Source organism: Carettochelys insculpta, chromosome 7 (genome assembly GCF_033958435.1).
Source record: "Carettochelys insculpta isolate YL-2023 chromosome 7, ASM3395843v1, whole genome shotgun sequence".
Classification (NCBI taxonomy): domain Eukaryota; kingdom Metazoa; phylum Chordata; order Testudines; family Carettochelyidae; genus Carettochelys; species Carettochelys insculpta.
Window position 1 is genome coordinate 41,617,420 of NC_134143.1, and position 17,401 is coordinate 41,634,820.

Consider the following 17,401-nt stretch of genomic DNA (forward strand, 5'->3'; position numbering starts at 1 on the left):
ACCATTGCCCCTGCGTCACTGTTGTGCATGTGTGCTCCCCATCCTATGTGGGATGCGTCTGTCATGAGAAAAACCGCAATTTGCGGTTGGTGGAATGGCATCCCTAGTAGTAAGTTCTTGGGGTCTGCCCACCATGCCAGTGACTTTCACACCTTCATTGTGGGCGATACCATTTTGTGGATGGTGTGAATCATTGGCCTGTAAACACTCACCAGCCAGTGCTGTAGACCTTGCATATGTAGCCTGGCATCTTGCACCACAAATGTGGTGGCTGCCATGTGCCCCAGAAGCTGTAGGCAGGTTAGGATTGGCACTGTGGGGCTGTATGTTAACACTTGCACCAGGGATCTGATGGTGCAAAAACGGCCATCGGGCAGATATACTCTTGACGTAGTGGAGTCTAGGCGTGCCCCTACAAACTCTATGTTTTGTGGGGGCTCCGTCGTCGATTTTTGGAAACTGATGACTAGGCTCAATGATAGGAAGGTCCTTGTAGCAATGTCGATCGTGCGCAGGACACCTGCCCTTGAGACCCCTTTCAAGAGGCAGTCATCCAGATATGGAAAAATGAACACGCCCTGGTGGCGTAGGTAAGCTGATACTACTGCAAGCATCTTGGTAAAGGCCCTGGGCACTGAAGAAAGACCGAAGAGGAGAACTCTGTATTGGAAGTGCTCCATTCCCACTTTGAAGCAAAGAAAGCATCTGTGTGCCAGGTGGAGTGTTATATGGAAATACGCATCTCATAAGTCAAGGGCTGAGAACGAATCTCCATCGTCCAGTGCTGTGACTATGGAGGCAATTGTAGTCATCTTGAAGTGCTGTTTGCGCAAGTACTGATTGAGAGCCCGTAAATCCAGCATTGGCCTCCAGCCTCCTGTTTTTTTCTCTGTTAGAAAGTATCGGGAGTAGAAGCCTTTCCCTTGGAATTCTTCCAGGACTCTCTCCACCGCACCTATAAATGTGAGGCGGTCTACTTCTTGCTTCAACCTTGTCTTGTGAGAGGCATCCCTGGGGAGGGACTGGGTAGCGGGTTTTGGTGGTGGCAGGGATTAGAAAGGGATGGTGTATCCCTTGGCTATAATTTCCAGCATCCATTTGTCTGTCATGATGCTCTGCCATTGAGGATAAAACGGTTTGAGTCGGTGGTGGAACATAGGCTGTGATGGGCATTGAGGAATGGTCTTGGTATTGCAGTCCTCGACATGACCATCAAACTTGCTGTCCTGGGGCTTGCCCCGATGGTGTACGCCCTTGTTGGGGACGCTGCCTGGATGCCCTATGCTGCTGCTGTTGGTGGTGGCACCCTTGATCGTAACCCCGCTGATACTGCGAGCGCTGGGGGTTGGTAGAAATTTTACCCTCAACAAAGGCGTTATGTCTTTCTCCTGTACGGGGGGGAAGGGGGGGGTGTACATCCCCAGTGTTCTAAGTGTGGCCCTGGAATCCTTACTGGAATGTAAGACCAAATCAGTTGAGTCAGCAAACAGTTTTTCCCTTATCAAATGGGAGATCTACGATTTTCGTTTGCAGGTCCTTGGGGATGCCAGATGTCTGGAGCCATGACTCACTACGCATCACCACAGCTATGGCTGTGAAGCATGCCGCTATATCTGCTACGTCTAAGGTGATCTGGATGCCTGTTCGTGAAGCTACCTAGCCCTCCTCAACTACTGCCTTCAAGACCAGTTTCTTACCATCCGGGAGGAAGTCCATAAGAGAGGTAAGTCTAGTATCGTTGTCGAAGATATGATTTGACAGGTGGGCAGCATAGTTAGCCATTCTCAACAATAACGTGGAGGAGGAGCAAACCTTCCTTCCAAATAAGTCCAGTTTCCTTGCGTCTTTGTCAGACCCCACAGACTTGTATTGTGGTGCCTTAGATCTGTGCTACAAAGATTCAGCTACTAGGGAATTTGGTTGGGGGTGGTTAAACAGGAATTCCATACCCTTGGATGGTACAAAGTACTTCTTAGCTGCCCTTTTGTTTGTTGGTGGGGTGGAGGCAGGGGTCTGCCATATATTCGTGGCTGCTTCCATAATGGCTTCGTCTAGTGGGACGGCTATTTTAGATGATGCTGGGGGTCCTAGATTTTTAAGGAGTTTGTGATGTTTCTCCTGCACTTCCGCAATTTGTATGTCCCGAGTGTGTGCCACCCTCTTGAAAAGCTCTTGGAATTGTTTGAGGTTGTCAGGGGCAGAGAGATTCCTGGGGACAACCGCCTCATCTGGGGAGGATGAGGAGGTGTCACTTTGATAAACCTCCTCTGGTTCCTCGGCCCCCTCGTGTGCTTATTCCCTTGAGGGTTCCAGGGGGAGGTCCAACGACTCTGGACCCGTCCCTGCTGGAGAGGCCTGTGTTTTTTTGAAGCGGGAGGAGGGATGTAGGCATGCACTGAAGGTTGAGGCGGGGATCTGCCCCTCAATCTCGAGCCCCGGTGCCGATAATATTCGCCATGATATGAGCGGCCGTAACAACAGGGGCAGGGTACCAGTGATGGACATCTAAACCAAGACCAACGTCTCTATGTATAGTGCCGAGAGGAGTGTGAGCGCCTTGATGATGTTGAAATCGGCAGGGATGTTCTGTAGAAGTACTCATGAGGTTCCGTTGTGGAGGCTGGTGAAGGATGTCTGAGCCAGGGAGATGGTGGTTGAAGGAAAGGAGATGGAGGTCTTAGGAAAGCTGTTGGTGTTGCTGCCCATTGTGGCATACCCATCTCGGAAGGAGAGCTAGGAGACAGTGGCATTCCAAGAATGTCAGGGGATAGACCACGGTGCCGGGTCTTGGATCTTGCTTTGCCCAGCCTGTGCATTTGAAATGTGGGTGCCTTCATCTCTGCTGCCAGGGACCTCGGTGCGGCTGTCGGTGCCGCTGCACGCGGTTCCGTAAGAGTAGCTTCCTCCAGCCGTCGGGTCCCGTGCCAGGGACTCAGTTCCGCTGCTGTCGGTGCCGCAAGACTCGGTGCCGTGGCCTCCAGTGCCTGCCGTGTCAGCACCTGCAGAGTTCTCGGTGCCGACTGTTCCCTCGGGACTGCTCCCTGTTGTGCGGCCTTTCCACTGCTTTGAGCGGCCAGCGGTTCACAGCCTCGTGCCTCACTCATCCTGCCCACAGGTACCACCGGCAAGGATCAAGCTGGGGAAAGCCTCTTTTTCTTATGCGTTGAGGAGGTTAAGGAGGTAGCCTTCCTCTTATGCGGTCCTGAGGGCCCTTCCTTCTGGGGCTTCTCTGACGGCTCAGACTGGAGGGCCTTGTCGAATAGGATCATCTTTAATCTCATTTCCCTGTCCTTTCTTGCTCTCGCCATTAGTTTAGAGCAGTGAGGACATTTCTGGGGAACATGGGCCTCTCCCAGACAGTGAATACATTTACTGTGGCCATTGGAGGCAGGCATGGCCTCTCGGCACGACTCACATTTCTTAAAACCCTGGTGAAGACATCTCTTCCAGGGTGCTTAACTCCTTTTAGTGTTAAGTAAGGCACTTAACAGCTATTATCAGCTACAAAGTGGATAACTGTTATAGTCTCTAAGACAGCGAACTGCCTCAGGCAGCCGCCTCCTTTTCTTATTCTTCGTTTCCTCCCCTTTCTTCTCTTTTTTTTTTTAAACTATATACAAGAAAACAACTTTAACAGTCTTAGAAAACAAGAGAAAAAATTAGTAACTATATTAAAACGAATTTATCTGTCTCAGGCGTTGGAGCCGGAGTAGATTTTGTCTGCAGCTGTTGGCAGGTGAGAGAAACTGGTGTGGACCAGATCGCGCACGTGACCGAAAGCACGCGAAGGACCGACAAGCATTGGCGCATGCACGACCTGACAAGATAGAGCTGGAAATTTGCGATCTGTGTCGCCGGGGCAAGCCCGTCACCTAATGTGGAACACCCATGGGGACCACTCGAAGAAGAAGAAACGTTTCACTCCCCCTCATTCTTACACTCCCTCCCCTCCAATGTACAAGGCACCTCCCCCTGCCAATTTCTCTGAGTGACATTCTTGGGTTGACACTGCAATCTCCCATTGAACTGTGTTCTTCTCCCCACTTTCAGACCTCTTTGGGGCTTGTATTCCCCCCCCACTGCACCACCCCGAGGCCTGCATTGCTCCCCTTTACAGTGCAGCCCTCATTACACTGCCATCCATTGCAGTGAAGCCACCAGGCTCCTTGAGGCTTGCACTGCCCTCCCTCCATGCACTACACCCCAGCCCCTTAATGCTTGCACTGAGCACATGCACGCGCGTGCATGCGTGCACACACACACACACACACCCCTTGGCTGCCCCTTGCTCCACCCCCTCTCTACTTTTCACTGCCCTAGGCAGGCGCCCCTCTTCACATTGTCCAATGGGGGTTTTACTGCACCCCCCACCCTCTGCCCTTTGCTCTGCTCCCACAGCTCCCTGCTTGCAGCTGCCTCAGGTCAGGCAGGTGCCCCTCTCCACCTCACTCAATGTGGATTTCACCATCCCTCGCCTTAGAGCGGGGGTGTTTGTCCTGCCCCTGCCACTCGTGCATGCCAGAGAAGGGTGTGTGACCAGGCAGGGCGCACTCAGATGTTTTATTAACATCTTGCTGCAGCCCACAAAATGCACATGCCAGTCAGGCCACATGCGTCCCACTGGACGCAAGTTTGACATGGCTGATGTACATAATACACAGGATCAAGGACACTGCACACGAGGTCAGTGCATGCAAATACTTAACATATATCACAAGATCGCATTTCATCACAGGCAGACTCAAATTTTTATGACAGATAAGGTACATGGATCCCACGTGTCCCCAGATATATGGTACACAGGTATATTCTATTGAGTGGCAAATACAGGATGGGGGTGTTACAACAAACAGGATTTGACATTATGAGGAGGAGAGGAAAACTGGGAAAATTCAAAGGAAAAGAAGAGAATTACATTCTGAACAAGTTATTCGTCACACAGTGACCTTTTGAGCAAGGTGTATTTGGAAATCCTCCCGTGGCCAGAGCTGCATGATACAAAGACATGACTAATAGGAAAGAAAGGGATAAAAGTTTTGCCACTCAGTGCAAATAGAAATGCAAACTTTTGGAATGCTGCCAAATATTCTGCCCCCTCCCACCCATTCTGCAATATTAGTTATTTGTATTTCTACACATTAGAAATTATATATGGTATGCTGGAGTCTTTCACTGAACTGACATACGAATAACTGCCTTTTAAGAGATGTATATGATTGATTGTATATTTAAGCGATACATTCGTATTAGAGTGTGAATATTATACAAGTGAAACCCTAGATCTCTAAAAGAGATCAGATTTTTCTGTATTCTGACTGAATGGCCAAGTAAGTAGAATTTCTTATAAAGACATCACCTAATTATTACAGCATACACTATTACATGAAACTAGAACTGAAACAAACCTCCAGCCAAAACCAAATTACAATACCTACATTTTGGAGGTAATTAAAACTAACACTCTGGGCATAAACAACCACCAGAAACAATGCCTAAGAATGCAATAACCACCAATGAAATTGCGAAATTTCCCATTCATGTTATGGTTTAGCTGTGTGTAGCTAAATTTTTCTCTTTGTATGTGATTAGCTGGCCTCATTGGGGTTCTACTTAGATACAAATGAGACAATAGTTTTCGAAGTTCATTTTCACCTCCAGCTGCTTCATGTGAATGGAAGCAAGACCACTGACATGACATGACCACACAGAGGAAAGGTAGCTACGCGGGGTGTACCCCCTTCTGCAGACCTGCTACAAAAGAACTCTGCAATCAAACTGTGTCAGGCTGAGGGATTGGATGTGAGCTGCACTATCCAGTAGACTTTCACCCAGAGCTCTGGGAAAGCCACATTAAGCAATATTCAGAGGTGGAAAAAGTACCCCAAAGTTACTTAAGTAGAAGGACAGCTGCTTTGGGAAGAATGTACTTAAGTACAAAATTGCCGGTGTCCCTCTGAAAAACTACTTGACTAAAAGTACACACATCACGGCTAGAGATTGTACTCAAGTATCCAGAAGCAAAAGCAGCTGCACTTTTACTCAAATAACTGAGTACTGTTCCCACCTCTCAATATATTTGCTTCTAAAATCATGGAAGGAACCACTGCTTGAATGCCTTTTCCCCCTTGCCCCCAATATTGTTTCCTCTTTGGCCCTTTTAATTCCAAGATGTCAAAAATCTTGGGCAAGCAGCCTCTGGACCTATTGGCCTGATCAAGCAGTAGGCATGACCAGCAGAAGCAAGACCAGAATGCAGAGGGACTCAACAGGCCAGTAATCTGCAGAGCCGCAGCACCCAATACATGAAAATTCTCATTTCTATTATTTACCCTACACCTCTTTTGGTTCCATACACTAAAAGTGATGAAAAGTCACAGACCTGCAAATTTTACAGGGACAGCAAATGTCTCCTATACAGAATGAACAGACACACAGCAGGTGTCTAGTTTACTTGAAGAGTCACCAAAATATGAACCTTATTAGTAACATTCAAGGATTTTAAACAATCCTTTTAGAAGTACAAATATTCAAGTCACTGGCCACTAAATGAAGCATCCTATAAAACTGATCTTTAAATATTTATATGAATTAAACATTTCATTTTCTAGTTATCAATATACCTTTTGGGGGAAAAAATCCTAGCAAAACAGGCTCTTCAAGCATTTTAGTTTAGATATTAACATGGAAAAATTTTCTCCCCTTCATTTCCATAAAAGCAGGCAGGATCCAAAGCAAGCAAAACCAAGTCAGAGAAATTATACGGTGAGAGCTGTCATCACGGAAGTTTCTCAATTGGAGCTAAAGTTCTTTCATGTAGATTTGGAGGCACTGAAGATGAAGTGGCTTCATTCTCCAGTTACTTCAAACAGCATGATTCCCTCACACCCCACTGACTTCCAAGTGGAAATTCAATTATTTGAACTGCTATGAGACATAGCCAACCAAGTGGCTGATTTCAAATCAACAGAGTTTTGTATTTGAAATAAATGAATGTGCTATAAAGCTGTTATAAGATACATTGTAGCACAAACCTCAGAATACCAAGTTAATTTTCAGAGGCATTCTTGCTGTACACTATAGCACAGATACAGAAAAAATCTTGTGGGAGGAAAAGGTCCCACATCAGAGCCTTGTCTAAAAACAACAGACAGCAAAGTCCTACAGCACTAGGCAAGGTCACATGCAACTGGGGAATCATCTGTTTAACAAAATGTACTATAATTAGATGCCAGTTATGCAGCACATGTGCATGCTAACAGAATTAAAATATTTCCCAAAATAAATATTTAAAAATGCCTTTCACATATACCTTTCATGTGAATGTTGTGCACCAAAGCACAGATACACCTTCCTGATTAACCAGAAGTACCCAAATGTTAAGAAGGATCAATAGAAACAATGCAAAATAAAGTTAACTATAATAGCTCACTGGAATTCTGAAGAATATTTTAAAAATTCTTTCAATACCACTTCTATCTTTGTCAAAAAAAATTTCACAGGCCAATTGAAAATTAAATACATTATTTTTTTTTATAAAAGATCTCCATTGCAATTTTCTTACCAAAATTACTATTACTTTTCTATTGGATAGTAACATACATATAGCAAGACATTCCAGAGCCCAGAACTCCTTTAGTTTATGAAGGCATGTCCCAGACTACTGTTGGTAAAATGTCACAGCTGAAACACTAGCCTACAGAATTCCAATCTTCATGTAAAGTACAATCCTTAATTCCGCCCAAACCCGAAACCTTCCCTAGACTAAAACAGGATATTTGGATATTGAAGATCTTTCCTTGAGATTTATATCCATAATTGCTCCAAGATTGGACCCCCTAGCTCACTTATGACCCAACAAATCACAACAGCAGAGATGACCTGAAAAGCTGTTGCTACTAGTTACTATTTGTGCATGCTTGGGGACTGGAGGAGAATGTTTAGTTTTGAAACTCACCCTTGAGCACTCTGTTAGAAGTCACCTTTACAGGTTTTCAGAAACAAATACCAAAACATTTAAGTATGTTAGTCCTAAATAGTCCACCAAAGTCTAATAAAACAAAAACAGCAGTCATGTAGCACGTTAAAGACTAACAAAATGATTTATTAGGTGACGAGCTTTTGTGGGCCAGACCCACTTCTTCAGGTCTGTTTTGTTAGAATACAAACTAATACGGCTATCTCCATTACTATTTAGGACTAGTTAGGGTAGTTCAGCAAGGAATACTGTGGATGGTTTGATTTATTATCCAACCAACTGCTCGAGTGATGGATCATAATAGGAAAAAAAAAAACACCACACACACTGACGGCCAGACATTGATCGCCTAGTGGTGGAAGTCTGCAGAAACTCCCCTGACTTCTAGCGTGATCAGAATTTTGCCACTAAAGAAAAAGACCAATTTGCAGGTATGGCTAACACAATGACCCTCTTCTCTAGTGTACAACTGTCATTAAAGCAAATGAGAATTTCGCTCAGAAATCAAGGAGTGCAATATGAGCTATGTTTGGCAAAAGCATGATTCTGGAAACCCCACCCACGTATCTCCACACAAGTCTGCCAAGACAAACAAAGCAGCATGCACTGCAAATTGTAATGCTCTTATTTGCGTATTCAGTCACTTATGGCCTCAGGAACTCACAACACTAATTTACATGGAATTAAGAAGGTAGAATTTGACCACTGACAAATGACTCACTTCTGCACACTACAAGTTTTTTTTTTTTTAAACAACAAAAATCAATTAAAAATGCAAACTATTACAAATTATATTTCATGAACTGTAGACTCAGTTCCACATCTTATTCATACAAATACCACCAAATAACTGCTAGTAACAAGAATAAGTTCTATTCATTAAGAGTAGAATAACCAACAGAATAAACACCAAATAAGTTGCATGATTCAGCACTGTTTCACATTTAATTTGTTGAAGTATGTAAAACTAGCAGATTTACCCGCCACTTCTCAAGTGCTTAACTCAATTTTTGTTTTGTTTTTAAATAAAAGCAAAATGTACATTTTACTTAAATTATTGTATTTCCAAAAAAAACTGTTACTTTATTATTAATTTTTTTTCAGCTATTTAAAAGGAATTGTTAAAATTTATCCTTTTAGTAATTTTAAATGGGAATTCCATTGTCTGTTTTTTCCTTCATCCCGCTAAACTCTGTTTAGCTATGTATTAAGAAAACAGGGCTATAGCAAACATGTTTTCCTATATCATTTTCTTCTACTTTTCAAAACTCCTCCCTGCCACAAGCTTTAAGTTATAAGAGAAAGCTACCTCCCAAATTTGATGGTCCTAGCTCTTTCCATTTAAGAGTTCTTAATCAAAAAGCCAACTTTCTAAAAATATACAGTAGATTATAAGTATTAGGGACCCTATTCACCGGGCAGAACCTCATGGCACTAGATGGTGCATAAGAGCAGAAGAAAAACAAAACAGTTCCTGCCTAAAGAACTGATTCATAAAAAGGTTATTTAAACTTTAACCAACATGGAAACATCCTTCCTAGTGGATGATGACTTGCAATCTTTGAAATATTTTATTTTAATAAACACTCAGAAACAGTTGGAATTTTAATCTAGCTATGATGGAAATGGAAAAGATCACCCAGGACAAGGGAGCACTGGCAAATGGTTGTCAATGGCCGATGCTCTAAGATGTAGAGGAGTCTTACTATTAGTACTATTCATAATACTGATTGTAAGCCCAGAAGAAATAATTGATTTATGTTTGGAGTTATTCAGGAAGTTGGATGAGGACTTTCCTGAATTAGCTCCTATGATTGAACTAGGGGATGTATTTTAGAAACATACCTGACCATGCACACTGAATAGTAAGAGAGAGGGAGCTGTGCTAGTCTATATACTATCAAAACAAAAAAGCAGTCAAGTAGCACTTCAAAGACTAACAAAATTATTTATTAGGTGAGTTTTCGTGGGACAGACCCACTTCTTCAGACCACAGCCATACCAGGACAGGCTCAATATTTAAGGCATAGAGAACCAAAAACAGTAATCAAAGTTGACAAATCAGAAAAAAATATCTAGGTAAGCAAATTTGGGGGGGGGGAACACCACTGGTCATCACCTACAGCCCCCAGCTCAAACCACTGCAAAGAATTAAAGACCTACAACCTATCCTTAATTAGGATGCCACACTCCAGAAGGCCCTAAGTGACAGGCCTGTTCTCTTCTACAGACAACCTTCCAATGTCATGAGGATTCTAACCAATAGCCACAGTCTATACCGCAGGAATACCAATCCTGGGACTTTTCCTTGCAACAAAGCCTGCTGCTAGCTTTGTCCACATATCTGTTGTGGCGATAGCATCACTGGACCTAACCAGGTTATTCACAGAATCACAAGCACATTCTCATGTTCCTCAACTAACATCATACATGGCATCATGTGCCAACAGTGCCCAGATGCTTTGTATATTGGACAGACTTCAAACTCTCTCAGACAAAGAGTTAATGGGCACAAAACAGACATCAAAACATTCCTGATCCACAAACCAGTTAGTTTACATTTTAATGGAGTGGGCCATTCTGTTAATGACTTAAGAGTTTGCATCGTATTGAAGAAGAATTTTCAGTCTCCTTGAGAAAGAGAAGCTGCCGAACTCTTTTTCATATTCAAATTCGACACATTAACAGGTGGTTTGAACCAGGATGCAAATTTTCTGGGACATTATAGGGCTCTTTGGCATACCTGGCTTAATCTAATTCTTCACTTCCCCCCGCCCCACCCTTCTGCTCTCTGATTTGCCCACCTTGATAATTTTTTTCTGATTTGTCAACTTTGATTACTGTTTTTGGCTCTCTATGCCTTAAATAGAGAGTCTGTTCTGGTATGGTCTGAAGAAGTGGGTCCGTCCCACAAAAGCTCACCTAATACATTATTTTGTTAGTCTTTAAAGTGCTACTTGACTGCTTTTTTGTTTTGATAACCAACCTTGTTTTTTACATTACTGGTGATAAAGATTCCACTGCAACCCAGTAAACTGTTCCAACAGTTAACGTCCAACACTTACAAACTTGTACTTTACTTCTAGTCTGCATTTCAAATGCCAAACCATTCTTGTAGCCCTTTTCTTAACCTTTTCCATGACACTCAATGGGTAATTTTTAGAAATATTCTGTTTAAATGGATTTATTGTTCTTATCCTTACTTTACTGAGAGGTTTCTTCCTAACTTTTTCCAGGTATCATTGTCAGAAAGACAAAATAATTAAAAGAAATAAGATACTGATTAAGCTATAGTTAGTATTAAATTTTGTTTCATACAAAAGAAACATTGTCCAATACATACCACATACAAGTCTAGAGAATTGAAGGTAGCTAGTATTTTGCAGAACTGGACCCAAGAAGGGGAAGTCTTTAGGCACAAATTTAACTACAAAGAAAACTGTCTCAGTACTGCGGAATGGGAAAAATGAACTCATAGTAATGTACTGGATCAATATCTTAACATGGCAAAATATGAGAAGTTTCTTTTACTCAGATGACTAAGAAGAATGGAAGAATTTAGCAATCCCTGTTAATTTCTATGCAGACTGGCACAGTTTCTCATGACTTATGCAGTCCAACTTGTCTCTCTCTCTACAGCTTCCTTTTGGTGATCTACAATGATCATTTCCTATAATAGTTTTTAATTTGTAACTTCATTGTTAGTTTTTCCTTCTCATTTTGTTTAGGTGGTACACACCATCAATGTTTTCATCTAACTATAAAAACATACACCATTTGTAGTTAGTCCCATTTCTCACAGGTTGAGTCAAAAAGAAGGGCGAGTCTTCTGATTTAAGATGATCATCATGTAATTATAAGTTCTAGAATTTATATATTATGCACAGTTTGCAGATGTATGGACTGGGGGGAGTGGGAGGGAAGAATCTCATCCCCACTTCTGAAACTTTTAGAATTTATGTTTTTAATTCAACCAAAACTAGATAAAAAATTTAAAATACCAATTTTAACTCTCCTTTGCACAGGTGCATTACAATTAGGGATAGGCAAGCCACATGGAAAAATAAGAACCAGTTTGAACATTTGTCTGCTCCTTGAACCACAGCCAACCCTTCTGGACCATACTAGTTAATCATTTTAGTAGAATACAGCAGCTCAGCCTGGTGACACTCCTTGTAATTCCTCTCTAGACTTCCCTGCTAGTCACATTCCCCAGACTATAGAGTGTACCTGAGAACCAGCAAGTATTGTATACTCTGCTAACACTTCGGTGAGACTACTAAGGAATGCAAGTCACTTACAAAGCTAAATTTTTTCAACGATATCAAAAGCAATTCCAGAACCACTGGAAAAAAATGTTTTTAACCTTTGCTGCTTTGATTGTCAGGTTTCAGCATACAACAAACTTTTATAGTATCTGAGCAACTGGGCTTATTCGCACAAACCATAAAATTGCTGATGAGAACCACTTCACCCAGCAGCCTAAAATTTAGTAGGCTTTCAGATGCTGCACTCACCTAGAACAAACCACAAAAATGTAATTAGCCAGAAAGTTTCAAATCAATAAAATACGAAACAACAGATACAAAACCAGCTATAAACTGAGAACTTCAGCATGACTATAGCCAGGACTTTACCCAGCTGTAATTTATAACACATTTGTTACAGTCCACACCCAAAATATATCACTCTGCATTTCCTCAAACCCTCAGCAGAGAAAGAAGATATGAACAGCCAAATACCATAATACGAACAGCACAAGCTGCATATTACTGTGGAACATCTTCCCAGCCCTAATGGAGAACTGATGAACAGGGATTAAGAGGGGCACAAAGCAGTGGGTAAGCACAGCCAGCCAATACAAGGACTCCAGACCTCCTACACAGCCCCGCTAAGTCCCCGAGGCCGCCGGGGTGCACATGCAGGCTGCAGGACCCCCCCACCTCGAGGGCTAGGGAGGAGGGGAAGCTTAGCACACAACCCCCCAAGCAGCCTATAGAGAGGACTCTGGGCACCCAGGAGGCCCGCCCACCCGCGCCACACGAACTCGGGCAAGGACCTGGGGAAACACCTCACCCGCCGCGCTGGGGTTAAAAAACTTCTCGGCGTCTGGCCAGCCTCATCCTCTTCCTGCGGCAGGCAGGGCACCGCGCGCTGTGGCCGCGGGTCGGGACCAGGCGGTCAGCGAGCTCAACGGCTCCGCTGAGCGGGGCGTGGGGAGTGAGCGCGCGCGGCGGCCGCCCAGGCTGACCGAGGGGGAGGTGGCCTGGCGGGCTCGCGACGCCTAGCTTGGGCGGAAGGAGGCGCGGCGGGGAGAGCAGAGGGCTCACCCACAGCTGGAGTGGGGTGGGGTGGGGTGGGGTGGGGGCGGCGACAGACTACGACCGAGCACCCCACGCCCACCCTCCCTGGCCGGCAGAGGTACCCCGAGATGGGCGAGGCAGAGCGATGGAGCAGGGCAGCACCTGGAGTCATTAGCACGCCGGGCTCTGCTGCGCCGCCGCCTCCTCCTTCTCCCTCAGGCGCCGAGCGGGTGCTGAGGCCTCCGCCAGTAGAGAGCACTGGGGGGGGGGGTCGCACCGCTCCACAGGGGTCGCCTCACGGGCACGTAGCGCGTCGTCTTGGAACGCTAAAGGGGCCGGGACCTCTCCCCCACTGGCCACAGCGCAGGGCCAAGATGTTTGTGCCGCCCCCTAAGGGATCCTAGTGTCCCCCTCCACACACACACTCGCGGGAAGGTTAATCCACCTACCCAAAAGCAGAAAAGTGGAGGGGGAGGTACCACCAGGGCAGGCTCTGACTGAGCCTTCCCCTCAGCCCCTCCCTTGGCTATGTACACTGCTGCACGCTGCCCTTCCATCCCCGTTGAAACTGTTAGATATGCAGCCCCCGCCAAAGCATTTGCGCCATTCCATATAGTGCTGCATGCACGGCTGGAGTGTACGTGGTGTGTGAGAGAGAGAGCACACCTCTGCATTTTACACTCCACCTCCCGCCAGTTGCAACGCATTTGCTTTTTAAGCCATAGGACAGTGCTCAGCTGCTATGCCGGTGTCTTTCCACTCCTTTAGCACTGCAGCCTGCCCGTGAACTCTGGGGCATCTTTTCAAAGGCTCTGCAGCTCCGGACTTCGCTGCTGAAATAAATTAGGCTACAGTGCGTGGTATGTTAAGAGCGCTACAGCACACAACTTGGGGCCTGGGATTTCCAACATGCTTAATTAAGATAATCATGCAAATGCATCCAATTGTTATTTTTACATTTGGTTTGATTTGTAAAGATCAAATGACACCGGAGCGTGGGAGGAAGGACTTGGGTAAAGAAAGATCAGTCCTGAGGGAGACAGTTCCTACACCCCAGCAGCTGACCTGCACCTTCAGTTGATTGCTTTCAGCCTTTCCGGATACCCTGTAAACGTTTTGCTTACCTCTGGCATCCACAGACAACTCCTTCTGTTTAAGTGGTAATAGCCAGTGACTCAAGATCACTGGATAACGGAGCCTTCTCCAAATCTTTGCAGAGCAAAAGCTGGTCCAAAGCCATTGTCTGTCTCACACGTTGTGAATGGGAGTTCAGTAGAGACTAATCTCTCTGAAAGAGCTGGCTTTCCCCCGTTCGAGTGTAGAGCCGTGTCCCTCCTGCTGCCTCACTGCATTGGAATGTCTGAGCTAACTGTGCTTCCAAAGAGCTCAATACCGAGCAGAACTGCGCTGCCCAGACCTTGTGGAGATTTTAAATCACTTCCAAGCCTTGCCAACAGTTGCACAGAAGGTGCCTATTTTACACCCTGCTCTCTGTCCAGTGAAAAATGCAGGCTATCTCAGTGGAAACAATGGCTCAATTGAAAACTTTGTTCAGAAGCGCAGCACACAACCTCTGCACTGTGCATTGCTGCCAACCATTATCCATGGGAAGAAAGACAAAGTCTGTGAAAGGGGGAAATACTGCACAGTTTCCATGTACTTTATGGAAAAAATACAATTTAAATTAACAGCTGTGGATCTTTGCGTGCAAGACTTTCTGGTCTTTGTATACAGAATCAAACAAGGAGAAGTTTCAGACTTTTGGTAACCTGATTTTAAAGCAGTATTCTAATTTGGAAAAAGCAAACAAAAGAAAACTGCAATTAAACATGAAGTAAAATTGGCAGTTTAGGAGTGAAAGTCAGGATCACAGTGGTACAAACACACATGTAAAGTGTGAGGAAATAGAATAAGTAAAACATTTGTGAACATCCTGGAGTAAACAAGTATCACATTACAACTCATTGGCTGTGTCTACACTACCACCCTCCTTCGTAGGAAGGATGGTAAGTAGGGTATTGGGAGTTTACAAATGACGTGCTGCGCTGCATATGCAACACTTCATTAAGCAAATACCCCTCCCCCCGTGGCAACTTCAAAGTACTGGCACCCATCCAGATGTGGCTCACCCGCCAATACTTCGAAGTGCCGGGGCAACTCTGAAGTCCCTAGACGCATGTAGGTACTTTGACGTTTAAGACTTCGAAGTTGCTGTGGGAGGGAGGGAATTTGCTTGATGAAGTGTTGCGTATTCAGCGCAGCACATCATTAGTAAACTCGCAACACCCTACTTACCATCCTTCCTACGAAGGAGGGTAGTAGTATAGACAAGCCCATTGTGTGCACACTATTCTTAAAATAGGAGTTACAAAAGGTATGGATTGACATCTTGCTATTTTGGTTTCTGAGCCTTGACCTATACTGTGATATAGCACAGATGGGAATCAAGCATAGAGACATAGAATTCTAGGGCTGGAAGGGACCTCAGGAGGTCATCTAGTCCAGCCCCCTGCCTAAAGCAGGATCAACCCCAGCTAAGTCATCCCAGCTATGACTGTCAAGCTGGGACTTAAAAACCTCTAGGGATGGAGATTCCACCAACTCTCTTGGTAACACATTCCAGTCCTTCACCACCCTCCTGGTGAAACAGTTTTTCCTAATATCCAATCTACACCTCTCCCTCTAACTTCAGACCATTGCTCCTTGTTCTGCCATATGTCACCATTGATGACAGTCTCTCTCCATCCTCTTTAGAGCCCCCTTTCAGGAAGTTGAAGGCTGCTGTTAAATCGCCCCTCAGTCTTGTCTTCTGCAAACTAAATAAGCCCAAATTTCTCAGCCTCTCTTCACAGGTCATATGTTCTAACCTCCTAATCATTTTCATTGCCCTCCACTGAATCCTCTCCAATGCATCCACAACCTTTCCATACCTGGGGGGCCCAGAACTGGACACAGTACTCCAGATGTGGCTTCACCAGTGCCCAATAGAGGGAAATAACTTCTCTAGATCTGCTGGAAATGCTTCTCCTAATGCACCCCAATATGCTGTTAGCCTTTTTGGCTACAAGGGCGCACTGTTGACTCACATCCAGACCCTCATCCACTGTAATTGACAGGTCCTTTTCTTCTGCACTGCTACTTAGCCAGTTGGTCCCCAGCCTGTAACAATGCTTGGGATTCTTCTGTCCCAAGTGCAGGACTCTGCACTTCACGTTGTTGAACCTCATCACATTTCTTTTGTCCCCATCCTCCAATTTGTCTAGGTCACTCTGGACCCTATCCCTACCCTCCATTGTATCTACCTGACCTGTTACCTTTGTGTCATCTGCAAATTTGCTGAGGGTGCAATCCATCCCCTCATCCAGGTCACTAATAAAGATGTTGAACAGTATTGGCCCTAGAACTGATCCTTGGGCACTCCACTTGAAACTGACCACCAACTAGATACTGAGCCACTGACCACTACCTATTGGGCCCGTCCATCAAGCCAGTTGTCAATCCATCTTACAGTCCATGTATCCAATCCATACTTCCTTAACTTATGGGCAAGAATGTTGTGGGAGACTGTATCAAAAGCTTTGCTAAAATCAAGGTATATCACATATATTGACTTGCAGTGTCCACACAGCCAGTTACCTCATCATAGAAGCTAATCAGATTGGTCAGGCACAGCTTGCCCTTGGTGAATCCATGTTGACTACTCTTGATCACTTTCCCCTCTTCCAAGTGCTCAAAATGGACTCCTTGAGGATCCCTGCCAAGATTTTTCTGGGGACTGAGGTGAGGCTGAGTGCTCTATAGTTCCCTGGATTGTCCTCCTTTCCTTTTTTAAAGATGGACACCACATTTGCCTTTTTCCAGTCATCTGGCACCTCCCCTGATTGCCACAAGTTTTCAATTATAATAGCCAAAGGCTCTGCAATGACATCTGCCAATGTGTTAAATCCGGACCCATGGATTTGTGTGTGTCTAGCTTCTCTGAATAGCTATTAACCCATTCTTTCCCCATCAAGGGATGCCCATCTCCTTCCCATACTGCATTGCCTATTGCCATAGTTGAGGATCTGACCTTGTCCGTGAAGACTGAAGCATAGTAAGTCTCCTGTGAGATGTGTTATGACAG

At 44.8% G+C, this 17,401-nt stretch overlaps 1 protein-coding gene across 2 annotated transcripts in view; it reads right to left on the reverse strand.

Annotated features, from left to right (window-relative positions):
- Window positions 1-14,545, reverse strand: part of PLCE1 (phospholipase C epsilon 1) — a 313,002-nt gene extending 298,457 nt beyond the window's left edge. The window contains exon 1 of one of the 2 annotated variants that reach the window (XM_075000375.1): window positions 14,403-14,545. The gene's annotated coding sequence lies outside the window, so the exon portion shown is untranslated. Of the gene's footprint in view, window positions 1-13,051; window positions 13,075-14,402 lie in introns of those variants that run through there. The other variant, XM_075000376.1, reaches the window with a different exon arrangement.
- Window positions 14,546-17,401: the final 2,856 nt, after the last annotated feature.